General features: G+C 35.2%; 1 pseudogene; it reads left to right on the top strand.

The window, feature by feature from the left end:
- Nucleotides 1-1301: 1301 nt before the first annotated feature.
- Nucleotides 1302-13398, top strand: LOC124971535 (DEP domain-containing mTOR-interacting protein-like; annotated as a pseudogene).
- The last annotated feature ends 994 nt before the right edge of the window (nt 13399-14392 follow it).

Below are 14392 nucleotides of genomic sequence, written 5' to 3'. Positions count from 1 at the left end.
GGAGCTAAGAAGCTGCTCTTAAGTTCTCTACAAGTGACCCCTGTGGGAACTCAGCTGACTCTTTAACAAAACAGGATCAAGTCAGTTTGACCAGCTTGATCTTAGACACCCAGCAAACAGTTAAAACCAAAATATAACCATTCTTGGGCATTTAAAAGAAATAATAGTGAAATATAACTTAAGATGTACACTTGTGTTAGTCCACTAGAATAAAGACTAAAAGCTACAAAAGAGAGATTCTTAGGCAAATGTGCCTGATAACTACCAAGAGAAACTGCCAGAGTCAGAAGTTTTAGTCAGTTTGAAGCCTATAGACACAGGTAGGCTTAATCTATGTTTGCTAGTAACAGAAGTATAGAGATCTCTACTAAATGTTGTGTTTACATTCCTGATAATCTGGACAATGTTAAAGTTCCCAAATAAAGGCCTTGTCTTCTCCAGCCTTTGCTAGGCCTTGTTATGGGAACAACTTTTCAGTTCTTCCACCTCTTGGTGAGAAATTGACTTCTGTCATTTTCATGATATTCATTGGCATGTTCCAGATTCTGCAACATTTATATTTTATCAATCTCATTTCAGTACTCATGTTTTTTGTTCTTCTATCATAGAAGCACGCACCCCCAGATGACTTTACAACCTGCTCTTCCCCAACCAGACTTCCCCAACCTTGGACCCCAAGATTGACCCGATTTTTAAAAAGGAATTTCAAACTGCTTGCCCTTTGCTGCCCCCTTCCAGCTTTGAAGCAGCCAGAATGATCGGTGCCCCCTTTTCCTTAGGAGTTCCTAAAGCAAAAGGGGGGAATGAAGTCAGAATTAAGGACAGGTATTTAGTGTAGAAATAGGGGATCTGGTCAAATCAAGGAAATGAAGCCATGTAACCATTTGCCTCTGGAAGTTGGAGATTGTTCCTGGAAGAATGGAATGTCAAGGATCTCCAGAGCCCATTGATTACCAAATTTACCTGCCTTTATCAAGGACTGCAAGCATGGAGATGCTAATTAATGCCCCCTGGGCCCTTATCTGCCTGAATCACCTTGACCCTCCCCTGCCCATGGCTTCTCACTTAATGCAAAACCAGGCCTAGTCATGTAGGTAGTAAGGAGAGATAAGGGGGGAGAGAACTGGAGTACAAAGAGACTTTAACCTATAAATGATGTAGGGTGAGCTCACCTCTTGGGACTTTAGAACATCAGCCATGGCCCCCTTCTTCCTGCCAGGAGAAGTCTGTATTATTACCTTTCTCTCCCTTAAGCCCTGCTCTTCCTGAGGGGCCCACCTGAAGCACTATGGTGGTAGTCAATGACGGGTAAGATCCTCAGGAGGATAACCTAAGACAGGCACACCTTCAAATAAGGTGGACCCCCAAACGGCTAGGGTGATGTTCCATGATGGGTAAGACCCTCCCAGGGGTAACCTAAGACAGACAAACCCTTAATATAAAACAAAAAAGGGGGATGTGTTGGGACTAATGACACGTTAATTAACTCAGGCTGACTCCTTACTCCCTGGCAAGTGAGCAAGATCAAGGTCTCAAAGGTGGTTTCAATTGTTGATGACGATAAATCGGACCACCATCAGGGATTGGTTAACAACATTTCGGTGAACGTGATCAGCTCGTGCTTGCCATATAGTCCTATGGGACTCTCACCTGCGTGAACCTCCCCATGCCTTGCTGACCTTCAAGCTGATTGGTTCCCGCCTAGCCTCCACCCTACATAAAAGCTGTGTGACTTCCTCAATAAACGAGTTCCTACTGTGACTGGTCTCCCTGACGCATCTGATTGTCCTCCGCCCGTAGGGCTGGGAGCGGGCGGTCAGTCGACCTTACCTATCCCGGTCTGACCTTGTTGGGGAGGGTCCCCTTCCCTTGCCGCTGGTCGAGAAGAGCAAGGGGGCTTAAGACCCCAACAGAAAACCATACATAAAAACAATGAGCTTGTAAGAAGTTAATTAAAAAATGTAGGCCTAAATATAAAATAAAATATCAAAAGCTATTATGATATAGAGACACACAAGTGGTTCTTTGAAAAAATGCACCAAAAACATAATCCATAAATAGAAAAATTGAAATGAACTAGATTACTTCAAGCTTAAAAGTCTTCTGCTGACTGTTAAAAGGAAGACAAGACAATCTTCAGAATGTAATCCTTATTTGAAAATCAGACTTGACTAAGTAATTGTATCTGGAATACATAAAGGACTATCAAAATTCAAATACAAGGAAGAAATATTTGAAATATGGGAGATTTTAGCAGACAGTTTATGAAAGAATACATATAAATTAGAAATAGCATATAAAATATACTCAATATTATAATTCACTCAGGAAATGCAAATTAAACCCCCAAATTGATATTAGTATACTCTTATTAGAATTGCATAAGAAAGAAAAAACAAAAAACACCAAATGCTGGTGAGAATGTGTAGTGGTAGGTATGCTCATATATTGCTGGTGTAAAGGAATAATTGTGTAGTTGTCCTGGAAAGCAGTTTGGCGATTTGTAAAATATTTACACATATACCAGTCATGAAACACAGTTATAGCACCCTTTGTCATTTAAGGGAAATAAAAACTTATATTGATACAAAAATGCATATGAACATGCATTGCATATCTGCTATAATGTCTCAGTACTGGAAATAATCAAAATACCATTCTGTACATAAATAACAAACTGTGGGAAACATTTACAATGGAATACTACTTAGCAGTAAAACCAAATAAACTATGGATACATACGATATTGTTAATGAATGTTAAAGACATTCTGCTGAGGGAAAAAAGTTAGTCTGAAAAGTGTATATACTGTATACACTATTATAAGGTAAATGTACAGACATTATTGAAAAGGTAAATGTACAGAGAAGGAAAAGACTCAGTGGTTTCCAGGGAAAAGGCCAGGGAAGTGTTGAGGTTACCTGCTTCTATGCTTTTTTTCAAATCTCATAACACTATAAAAATGAATTTTACTGTTTAAATTTGAAATAGAAAAATATTTTTATTAATGCTATTTCAGTATTATGTGAAATAAGTTTTAAAATATCATTATTGCTGCACTAGTCTGATGTTGCAGTTTACAATGAGACCTTTTTTATGTATTTGATTTAATGTTTTATAGACACAAATGACTTTTTGCATCCTATTTCCTCCATTTGTACAAGTAATTCTAGTATCACTATTTAACATTTTGAATGTATGCCAGGCATTATGTTACATGGGCAGTATTTTCTAACCCTCAAGGAATCCTATGAAGATTGATAGTAATTTTATGGTCTTTAAGAGATGAGAAACTAAAGCTTGTGAAAAAAGTTAATAAATAATTTGGCAGAGATTTTTAAATTCTAGAGATTAAATTCTTAACCACTATGATCTACTGCATTTTAAGTAATAATAATATCTAATATAATGGAATGTTTTACTTCATTAATAGCCTGTGTAGTTGTAGCCTAGTTTTTTTTTTTTTTTTAATTTTCTTACCTGTAAATTTTTGAAACTGACAGGTGATCATTGATTTTCTTTCCTGTATGTATGTTTTTGTCAGCTTTTTTCATTGCTGTGATTAAAGAATCTGACAAGAACAATTGTAGAGGACAAAAAGTTTATTTGGGGCTCACAGTTAGAGAGAGAGGTCTCAATCCATAGACAGCAGGTTCCATTCCCCAGGGCTTGAGGAGAGGCAAAACATCATGGAAGAAGAGTCTGGTAGAAGGATGCAGCTCACATGATGATCAGGCACCAAATACAGAGAGACTCCACTTGCCAGATACAAAATATGTACCCCAAAAGAATGCCCCCAATACTTACCTCCTCCAGACATGCCCTACCTATCTTCATTTACCACTCAGTTAATCTCCATCAGGAGATTAATTCACTGATTGGGTTAGGGTTCTCATAACCTAATCATCTCTCCTCTAAACCTTCTTGTGTTGTCTCACACATGACCTTTTGGGAGACACCTCACATCCAAGCCTAATAACTTTTAAGTCTATATTTTGCCAATGATAATATATGCCATATATGCCTCATTTTCCAAATAAGATTATTAATAAAATGTTTCAGAATTAAATTTAATTTACATGATTTTAATAATATAATGAAACAATTATGTATCTAGTAATAGCATAGTATATATAATAGCATTCATATATGTAAATATTTTTATGCAAAGCACACAAATTTAAAAATAGATTAACCTCTCACATTCAAATGAGAATTTCATAAAATTTTTTACATGTATCCTCAATATAAATGTTTTTGCATAATTAGAGACAATTTTTAAATCATTTGACAGTATTTTCTATTGGACTTAAATTTTCCTCTCAAGTTTTCTAAAAAAATGACAAATTCTTAAATCAATGTTATTCTGTTACTCAAAACTTTTCCAAAGACAAAAGTATTAATTTATAAAACACTAGTTACAGTATTTTAAAATTAATCTCAAGGTTTTATATTCACACTTTCTACCATGCAACCACTTACTTTTTTAGCTTGGTCTTTTAAAAGTTTGTTCAAATATGTTCAAATAATTTTGAAATTGTATCCTCAGTTATAAGTTTGGAGCAGTCTGAATGAAGCACTGTCTAAGCACAAATGCTACTTTCAATGCCTAGCTGGTCTCCATGGGGTGAATATGATTAATACTCATTCACTTTAACTTGCTTATCTTTCTCTCTTCTCTATAACTTATATTTCTTATTATTTTGCTTTCCACTTTTTCTCATTTTTTTCTTCCTCTTATCTCTTTCTGCTAACACTATTGATGACCACTTCCAAGTAGCACTCCCTCTTAACTAGCTACATAGCACAAAGCTGTATACACCTATGCATGCTGGTACAAACACCCTCATACTCACACAGAACAGCAGGAATGAAAATGTATTGACATTGTAAGGGACTGAGAAATTAATTCTTACCAAAAGATTTGGAGAAGATTTTCTTGAGGACATAGCATTTGAGCTAAGGTTCAAAGAAATATTGAATTCATTTTTTAGATTTTAGTGATTTTATTTTGTGTATATTTGGTCATTGTTGAGTTCTCAATGCTTAGCTCAATGAATCAGAGTAAAAATTTATTAAATAGTGATTGAGTAAATATACTAATAAAGTGTTCTTGAGGCAATGAAGCAAAAGGATGAGAAAAGAAAGCAATATGCACAGAGGTATGAAAGGGACAGTGTTGGTATGTAAGAAAAACAGAAAGAAATTGTATGTGATTGGAGCATATAGTGAATGAAGGGAAGGAGGAGGAAATAATATTGTGAAGGAAAATTGGAACCATATATTAGAGATCTTAAAATAGAAAACTAAAATCTTTGACCTTATTTATTAGGAAATGAGGGTCACTTCGTATATGTCAACAAGAAAAAAACAGGTGATCTATTCTTCAAAGGAATTGTTTAATAACCATAGAGAAATTGCAGTAGAGGGGATTAGTATAAGTAAAAATAAGTTCAGGATACTATCAAAGTTATCAAGCTGGTGAGTTAAGCTTGGCACAAAGGTAATGGATAGAGAATAGCCAACATAAAGAGAGATTTAGCAGTAGAATTGCCATGCATCAGGTGAGGTGTCAATGAGGACTCTGAAATTTTTAGTCAGAATAGACAAAATGCAATCACAATGGAAACAAAAATGGTAACACACGGCAAGGGCCAAGTACTGGTGGAAATATTTGTTATAACCTTGCATGGGATCCTGGTAGATATATCAAGCTAGTAGCTGAAAATGCAAGGATGGCACACAGGAGAAAGATTAGGACTACAGAAACACTTGGGAGTCAAGTCCATAAGAGCAGTACTCCTAGATAGGAGGTTCCAATGGAGTGAGAAAACCCTGATATCTGAAAAAACACAGATACCTACATTTAGGAAGCAGAAAAATCAGAGAAACAGAAGTAATACTTAGGAAAATTAGTGAATTTTGTGGATAGAAAAATATCAGGAAAAAAAGGAATGGGTTGTATAGAAAGAAGTGTTGTCAATATCTAAACTCTAAACTGACTTGGGAGATTGAGGTGAGATTTGCAAGAGGGAAAATACTCAATATAAAAATATCCTTGATGATGCCATATGGGGCATCCAAATCAGAAAGGAAATAACAGTGTTTCTGTTTAAAAATGTTATGAACTTCACTAGAGAAAGTCCTAAAAACTTCACAAAAATTTGCTAGAACTAATAAATTCAGGAAAGTTGCAGGATAAAAAATATGTATAAAATCAGTTCTGCTTCTATCAATAAGAATGAAGGATCTGAATAGAAAATTAAGAAAGCAATGCCATTTACAATAGCATCACTATAATAAGATATCTAGGAATAAATTTAATCAAATGGGTGAAGGCTGTGCACTGAAAACTTCAAGATATTTATGAAAAGAATTGAAGAAGACAGAAATAAGTAGAAAGACATCCCATTACATAGATTGGTATAATCTATATGTAAAAAATGTTCATACTACCCAAGTAATTAACAGCATTTCTTGAAGAAATACAAAAAAAAAAAAAAAAATTCCAAAATTTGTATATGATTACAAAAGACCTTCAATTAAAACAATCTTGAGCCAAGCATGGTAGCACACGCCTGTAATCCTAGTGGCTTGGAGGCTGAGGCAGAAAGTTTGAAAGTTCAAAGTCAGCCTCAATGACTTAGTGAGGCCCTCAGCAACTTAGTGAGAGTCTTTCTCAAAATAAAAAATAAAATGGAAAATGGTCTGGGGATGTGGCTCAGTGGGCTCAATCACCAGCAATGAAAAAACAAACTTAAAAAAAAAAGAAGAAAATTGGAAAGGCATCACACTTTTCAATTCAAAATGTAATAAAAAGACATGATAATTAAAACAAGATGGTAGTGGAATAAAGACAGATATACAGATAATGGAATAGAATAAAGAGCCCAGAAACAGGTCCACACAAAAATGGTCAACTGATAATTGAAAAGAGTGACAAGCATACACAATATCAAAAGGATTGTCTCTTCAATGAATAATTTTGATAAAACCGAATATCCAGGGACGGAGTTGTGGCTCAGTGGTAGAGCATTTGCCTGGCATATGTGAGACCCTGGGGTCGATATTCAGCACTACATATAAATAAATAAATAAAATAAAGATTCATTGACAACTAAAAAATATATATTAAAAAAAACTGAGTATCCACATGTAAAAGGGTGGACTTGACTCTGTCGTCTTACTAGATACAAAAACCAACTGAAAATTAACTAAAGATTTAAGTTTAAGATATAAAACTATGAAATTCCTGGGAGATATCATGGAGGAAAATGTAGGCATTGGTCTTGGCCATACTTTACTGTATGTGATAGCAAAAGCACAGCTAATAAAAGAAAGAATAGAGAAGTGGAATGACATCAAATGTAAAAGCTTCTTGACAGCATAGGAAACAATCAAGTAAAAATGCAGTATACAGAATGGAAGAAAATATATACAAAGCATACATTTGATAAGGAAGTAATTTCCAAAAATATATGAATAATTCCTATAACTGATTAGCAATAAAAAGTGATTTTTTTTATTTTATAATGGGCTAAAGAATTGAACAGACATTTCTCCAAAGAATATATACGAAAGGCAAACAGGTACATGAAAACATATTCATTATCACTAATCACCAGGGAAAGGCAAATCAAATCACAATGCAATATCATATCACACCAGTTACGATAACCTTTATTATCAAAAAAAAAAAAAAAAAAGAACAAAGATAACAAGTATTGAGGATGGTGTGGAAAAATTGAAACTCTTGTATACTGTTAGGGGGAATGCAAAATGGTGAAACTGATATAGAAAGGATTATAAGAGATTCCAGAAAATTTACACCATAGGATGCAGCAATCCCACTTCTGGGTATTAACACAAAATAATGCATATCAGGATCTCAAAGAGATATTAGCATTCCCATATTACTTATTCACTATAGCCAAGATGTGAAATCAGCCTAAATGTCCATTGAAAAAAGAAATGAATATAGAAACTGTGCATATACCTACAATGGAATAATTTTCAACCTTAAAGACAAGGAAATCCTGCTGTATGTGACAAAATGGTGAACACTGAGAACATTATACTAAATGAAATAAACCTATCAAAGAAGGACAAATATTTGGCCTACGTGAGTTATCCAGAATAGTCAAATTTAGAGACGTGAAGAACAAAATGGTGATTGGCAGTGAATGAGGGACTTGGGATTTTCTAATCAACATTTATATATTTTTAGTTACACCAGATAAGTTCTAGATATTCCATGTATAATCTCAAGGGTTGTTACCACAATAGAAGATACATAAACATAGAGAGAGCATGCTAATTTCCTAAATGAGCTAATTTCCTGGACATACATAGGGCATGGTAATTTCCTAAAAGGTGAGAGAGAGACTTCATTTTCTTAAAGAAAAAAAGAATAAATGAAGTTAATAAACATTTTGAGGCAAACAATAAGAAAAGGAAAAGAAAATTTCATTAAGCAGCGTGAGAAACATGACACTGTGAATATAGATGAAACATAACACTTAGAAGCAAGAAAAACAAAGTTGGTGCATTCAGGTGTTGTGAGCCTGATTCATGTATTTTAAAGTTTCTCCATTAACCTTTCAACTAATGACTTTAGCAATTATTGATAGTCATTGCTTAGATAAATTTATTCATTAAGTATTGCAAATGGGAAATATTTTTCCATAATCCTTATTATACTTTTATGTTTTTCTATTTATAAATATAATTTTCTTCTAAAAGAAATTGGGCAACCATGGAGAAATGCCAGACTTCAGGTCTGACATTAGAAGCTTATAGGATGAACCAAAACATGACTACATGCCTGAAATTGAGGAATATCTTCAAAACTACTGAGAACATAATAATAGACTTCAAGATAAAACTTGTAGATCTCATTGGATAAAATGATAAAATCTGAAGAACATAAAGAATGAGATTTACATATATAATTATATGATATATATTAAAATATGTATATTCATAATTTAAGACTTTCATTTTCCCTCATATAAGTTATGAGGCCAACAAGACTTTTTTTTATTTTAATAGATAAAGGACACAGATGTTTACCCTGAATTTTCTTTATCATTATATTTCAGTATAATCAAGTACTTCATGAGAAAATTCTTCTTAAGACAGAATAACTTGAATAAATTAATAGGTCAAATGGTATAGTTTCTTCATGGAGAGTCTGAAAATCAGGAACAAATGAAATGGGAATGTCAAAAAATATTAAGAGTTAAAACCATTATTGTAGCTAATAAGATTATTCATGGAATGATAAAATTAGAAGATAGATTCAATATAAATAATTAGCACAAGTCATTCTAGACTTAACTATCTATATCAAATTTCACAAATTTAAGCCAAATGTGAGGCACTTCTAATAGCCCTCTCTGCTGGGCCAGGCATTAAGTATTTATTTGATGACTTGAGGACACACCCTCAGACTAGAAAAATATGGATTGCTGGAAGTTCATGTATTCATTAGCAGAGAAATATTTAAATACTAGCATTAATTTCAGCCATAGACAAACTTTCAACTTTTTGTCATACCTGAAGCAAAAATGTATACACAATGGAATATTACTCAGCCTTAAAGAAAAATGAAATTATGGCATTTGCAGGTAATTGTGTCAGGTTCCATGTTGTTATAAGCTGCTTTCTATGGCACAGAAAAGGTCTAAATAAATACACATATGAATTGAAATCGCTCCTCATAACTCTAACTATGTAAGTCCAACAATGTCTTTAATTTCAATTCTAAAATCCACTTTATTTTTGGTTATCTGCTGTGTTGACAGGAACCTAAATAAACACATGACTAGATTTAGCTTTTTTAACTTGTTCTGACAGTAATTTTCCTACAGAATTACTTATCTGACTTGTTGTTTATTTAAAAATTTTGCCTTGCCAATTTGGCATTTTTAAGGAAAAATTTTTATTAAGATAGCTATATAATATATGTACATAGATATAGATATATATATACTAGAATATATTATATAAATATATACTACAAATATATATTAATGAATCACAGTTTAAGAATGTGCCCCCCCAAAATTTTAATATATAATTAGATATATTCATAAATATATAATATATATAATTTATGACTAAATGTAATGTTTTTATTAGTGCATTAGAATTATACATGATATTGGGATTCATTTTAACATTTTGACATAATTATGCAAGCATGGAACATAGTTTGCTTCTCTTCAGTCCCTAGTAGTACCCCTTTTCCTCCCATACTCCTTCCTCTTGTTCCCTTTCCTCTTCTCTACTGGTCTTTCTTCTATTTATTTGTAGTTTTTTTTAAATAAGTGCATTATATAAATATAATACATAAATATAATGAATATAAATAGTTATTAAATAAACTTTAATATAAATATTAAATATATAATAATTCATATATTACACATATATGTAAAGGTAAAATTTACTGTGGTATAGTTTGGTCAGTTTCATTCCACAATTCCTTACTTTTCCTATTCCTCCTCAGTGCTCTTTCTTTACTCCACCGATACCTTCTATTTTCATGGTATCCCCTCACACACTTTTCTCCCTTTATTTTGGTCTAGCTTCCACATATGAGAGAAAACATTCAAATCTTGATTTTTTGAGTCTGGATTACTTCACTTAGCATGATGTTCTCTACCTCCATTTATTTACCAGCAAATGACATAATTTCATTCTTCTTTATGACTGAGTAAAACTCCATTGTGTATACATTTATACCACATTTTCTTTATCCATTCATCTGTTGATAGACATCTGGACTGGTTCCATAACTTACCTGTTGTGAATTGCACTGCTAAATATTGATGTGACTATATTCCCCTGTATTATGTGGATTTAATAAGGAATGGGGTAGCTAGGTCAAATGGTGGTTTCACTCCTAGCTTTTGGAGGAATCTCCATACTCCTTTACAGAATAGTTGCACTAATTTGCACTATTACCAACAATGTATGAGTGTATATTTTCCCCTACAATGTAGTCAGCATTTATTACTATTTGTATCCTTGATACTTACCAAAATCTAAATGGAGTTTTGAATTGCATTTCCCAGATTTCTAGAGATGTTGAATTTTTTTTTCATACATTTGTTGGCCGTTTGCCAACATTTCTTCTTTTGAGATGTATCTGTTTCATTCTCTTGCCTATTTATTGATGTGGATTATTTGGGATTTTTGTGTTAAGTTTTTTTTTTTTTTTAGTTCTTTATATATTCTGGATATTAATCCCCTGTTCGAGGTGCAGATAGTAAAGATTTTCTCCCATTCTAAAGGCTTTCTCTTCACACTTAATTTTTTCCTTTGCTGTACAGAAGCTTCTCAATTTTATGGCATCTTACTTATTGATTCTTTGTTTTGTCAATTTCTTTTGCTCAACTATGTATTTTGCTTGATATGATTGACCACTGGAATAGAATATTCTAGCAGGCAACTATTAGTTAGATACCACACCTCTTTGGGATGATTCTGAGGTATATAATTTTATTTTAATTTTTGAAACTCAGTTTTTTTCAGAAACATAATAATCTAACAATTGTCAAACTTTCTTAGGTACTCTTATAGTTTTTTTCCTAGTCCTAAATTAGGACTTGGTTATACACCTAACTGAATGTAAATTAAGTTTCAAACTGGACTTTCCTTAACAAAGATGGCAGGGGAAGCCTCTGTGAGGGCAGACTGATCCTTCCAACTGAATCTGCGGTGGACAGACCAGGCAGTGGTAACCGTGTGGCTGGGACCATGGAGGAGTGTGGGGGTCCTCTCTGCCATGTCCCACGTGGAAGAGGAAAGGGATAACTGCCAGAGGAGGGTGCTGGCGGTTTTTCTATTACCCAAAAAACTTATCTCTTCAATGAACACACAAGAGCCAATACTCTTTTCATATGAGAGGGGTCCTGACGGGTCTGACCATACCAGCTCTGGCCTCTTACAACAACATGGAGTAGCCCAACTCTCCTTTATTTATAATACACAGGTAAAGAGGTCCGGGACCAGGAGGAGCTTCTTCTGTGATGGACAGGATAGGGTGGAGTTAGCGGAGCCATCTTCTCAGGTGAAAATTCCAAAAGGAGATAGGGAACTCCTCCCATGCAGTGCCACATGCTTCCCAGGAGTTCCTGGAAGCCAGGCCTCTGCATCACATGGCTCAACCTAGTCTGAGTCTGTTAAATAAGGACAGCTTCCCACAGAGGAGGGTGGCAGCGCTGGCAGTGGTGGCAGAGATAGCAGCACTAGTAGGAGTAGTGGGGCACAGCAAAGGGAGTTGTAGCAAATGCCTGAAGTCATGATCACCAGAGAGCAGTTACAACTCAGGCTGCAAGAAGAAAAGGTCATTAAAGATAGACGTCTCAAAACCTACTCGAACTGTTTTGTTGCAAAATAACAGATTGACTGACTGATTGAACACAAAGAGACTTCTGATAGACAGCAATTAAACTCATGCAGAAATTAGCACACCAGGGCATTATTCATCATATGTGTGACAAGCATAAAGAATTTAAGGATGTCAAACTCTTCTACCGTTTTGGAAAGGACAGCTGCACCTTTCTGCTGGACAATGAAGTGAAGGCTGTATGTGAAGTTAATGAGCCCTGAAAACACACTCTTACAACCCAAGGAAGAGGAAGGAGTCAAGTATGACCCATCATGGCATCTGAATTCTTTTATTGACTGGTTCAGGAACATGAGGCCACCACAAGAAAAGAGGCAAAGCAGTTTTTCCAACGGCTTATGGAGGGTGGCATCAAACAACATGTGTCCAACAAGCACCTGTTTGGGGACAGCAATCTTCTCTACCAGTTCAGAATATACTTCAGTTGAAGACTGATGGGGCTGCTCAAAGAAAAGTCCCCTCGTCCCAGGAGACTCATGACAGTCCCTTCTGCCTGAGGAAGCAGAGCTATGACAATTGGAAATCTCCCAGCTTCATGTCAGTCAGTTCCAGCAAGGACATTAAGATCCTATCTGCAGTGTGGAGGAGCAGCATGAGCAGCTGTGGCAGCAACAGCTACTTCAGTAGCAGCCCCACCCTCGGAGGCAGTCCTCTGTGCTCTGCAACCCCAAGTCCATGCTCAAGAGACCAGTCACTTCTGTGGAGCTCCTGACTCCTGGGGATCCTTATGCAAGGAACACAGTCATGATTGTTGGCAGTGTGGTTGGCTGAGGCTTTGTGGTATGAAGAAGTAAGCCATGCCACATTCAGGCAGTGGACCCCAGCGGCCTGCAGCTGCATCAGGAATGAAGGTCTGTCAGTTCACGGTCTCTGTAAATGGGCTCAACATGCTACACCCAGACTGCCGGACCATGAGCCATCTGATTTTGACACGTCCAAGGACAATTGTCATGGAAGTCATGGAGGAGTTAGAGTGCTGAGCAACTGTGCCTGCTGGCATTCAGTGACCCACAGATGACTAGAGTGTGACCAGAGTGACACAATAATGAGATGATATGACTTCATGCAAATGGATGACTTTGGATATAGGAAATTTTTCTTTGTGCATACACATCTTAAGTTGAGTTTCATGAACTATAGAAGAACCAGGCAACACATTTAAAAAAAATTGGTATAGAAAATATTTGTGAACCATAGTTTTCCTACAAGATGAAATTGCCTTACTACATTATCTTTATCAATTTATCTGTTGAACGTTGGCTCTAGAGCTTGGCTATTGTGAATGGAGCTGCTAAAACATTGATGTGACTGTGTCACTCAGTATGCTGATTTTAAGTCCTTTAGGTATAAGCCCAGGAGTGGGATAACTGGGTCAGGTGGTGGTTTCACGCTCTTTAACAGATGAATGGATAAAGAAAATGTGGCATATATACACAATAGAATATTTCTCAGCTATAAAGAAGAATAAGTGGATGAAACTGCAGTATATCATGCTAAGTGAAATAAGACAGTCCCCCCAAAAACCAAAGGTTGAATGTTCTCTCTGATATGGAGATGCTAACCCATAACAAGGGAGGATAGGGAGGGGAAATATAGGAGTTCATTGGATTAGACAAAGGAAAATGAAGGGAAGGGAGCAGGGACAAGAATAGTAAAGACAGTAGAATGAATTAGACATAACTTTCCTATGCTCAAACATGAATACTCAGTATAACTCCACATCATGTTCAACCACGAGAATGGGACCAAAATTGTAATGGTTTGCACCCCATGTGTGTATAATATGTCAAAATACATCCTACTATCATATATATATAAAAACAACAAATAAAGAGAAATTTCCTTACTAGATTTCTATGTGTAGTTCTCATTCATCATTTTTTAATCTAGTTTGCAGAAAATTGTGGAAATGTTTCACTATCCAAAATTTCAATACACTAAAATCTCCCTTTTAGGAGTCATTAGTTGTTACAG

This window comes from Sciurus carolinensis, chromosome X, assembly GCF_902686445.1.
Source record: "Sciurus carolinensis chromosome X, mSciCar1.2, whole genome shotgun sequence".
NCBI classification, from domain to species: domain Eukaryota; kingdom Metazoa; phylum Chordata; class Mammalia; order Rodentia; family Sciuridae; genus Sciurus; species Sciurus carolinensis.
The sequence above is the reverse complement of the archived record's forward strand: the minus strand, read 5'-3'. Positions and strand labels throughout refer to the sequence as shown.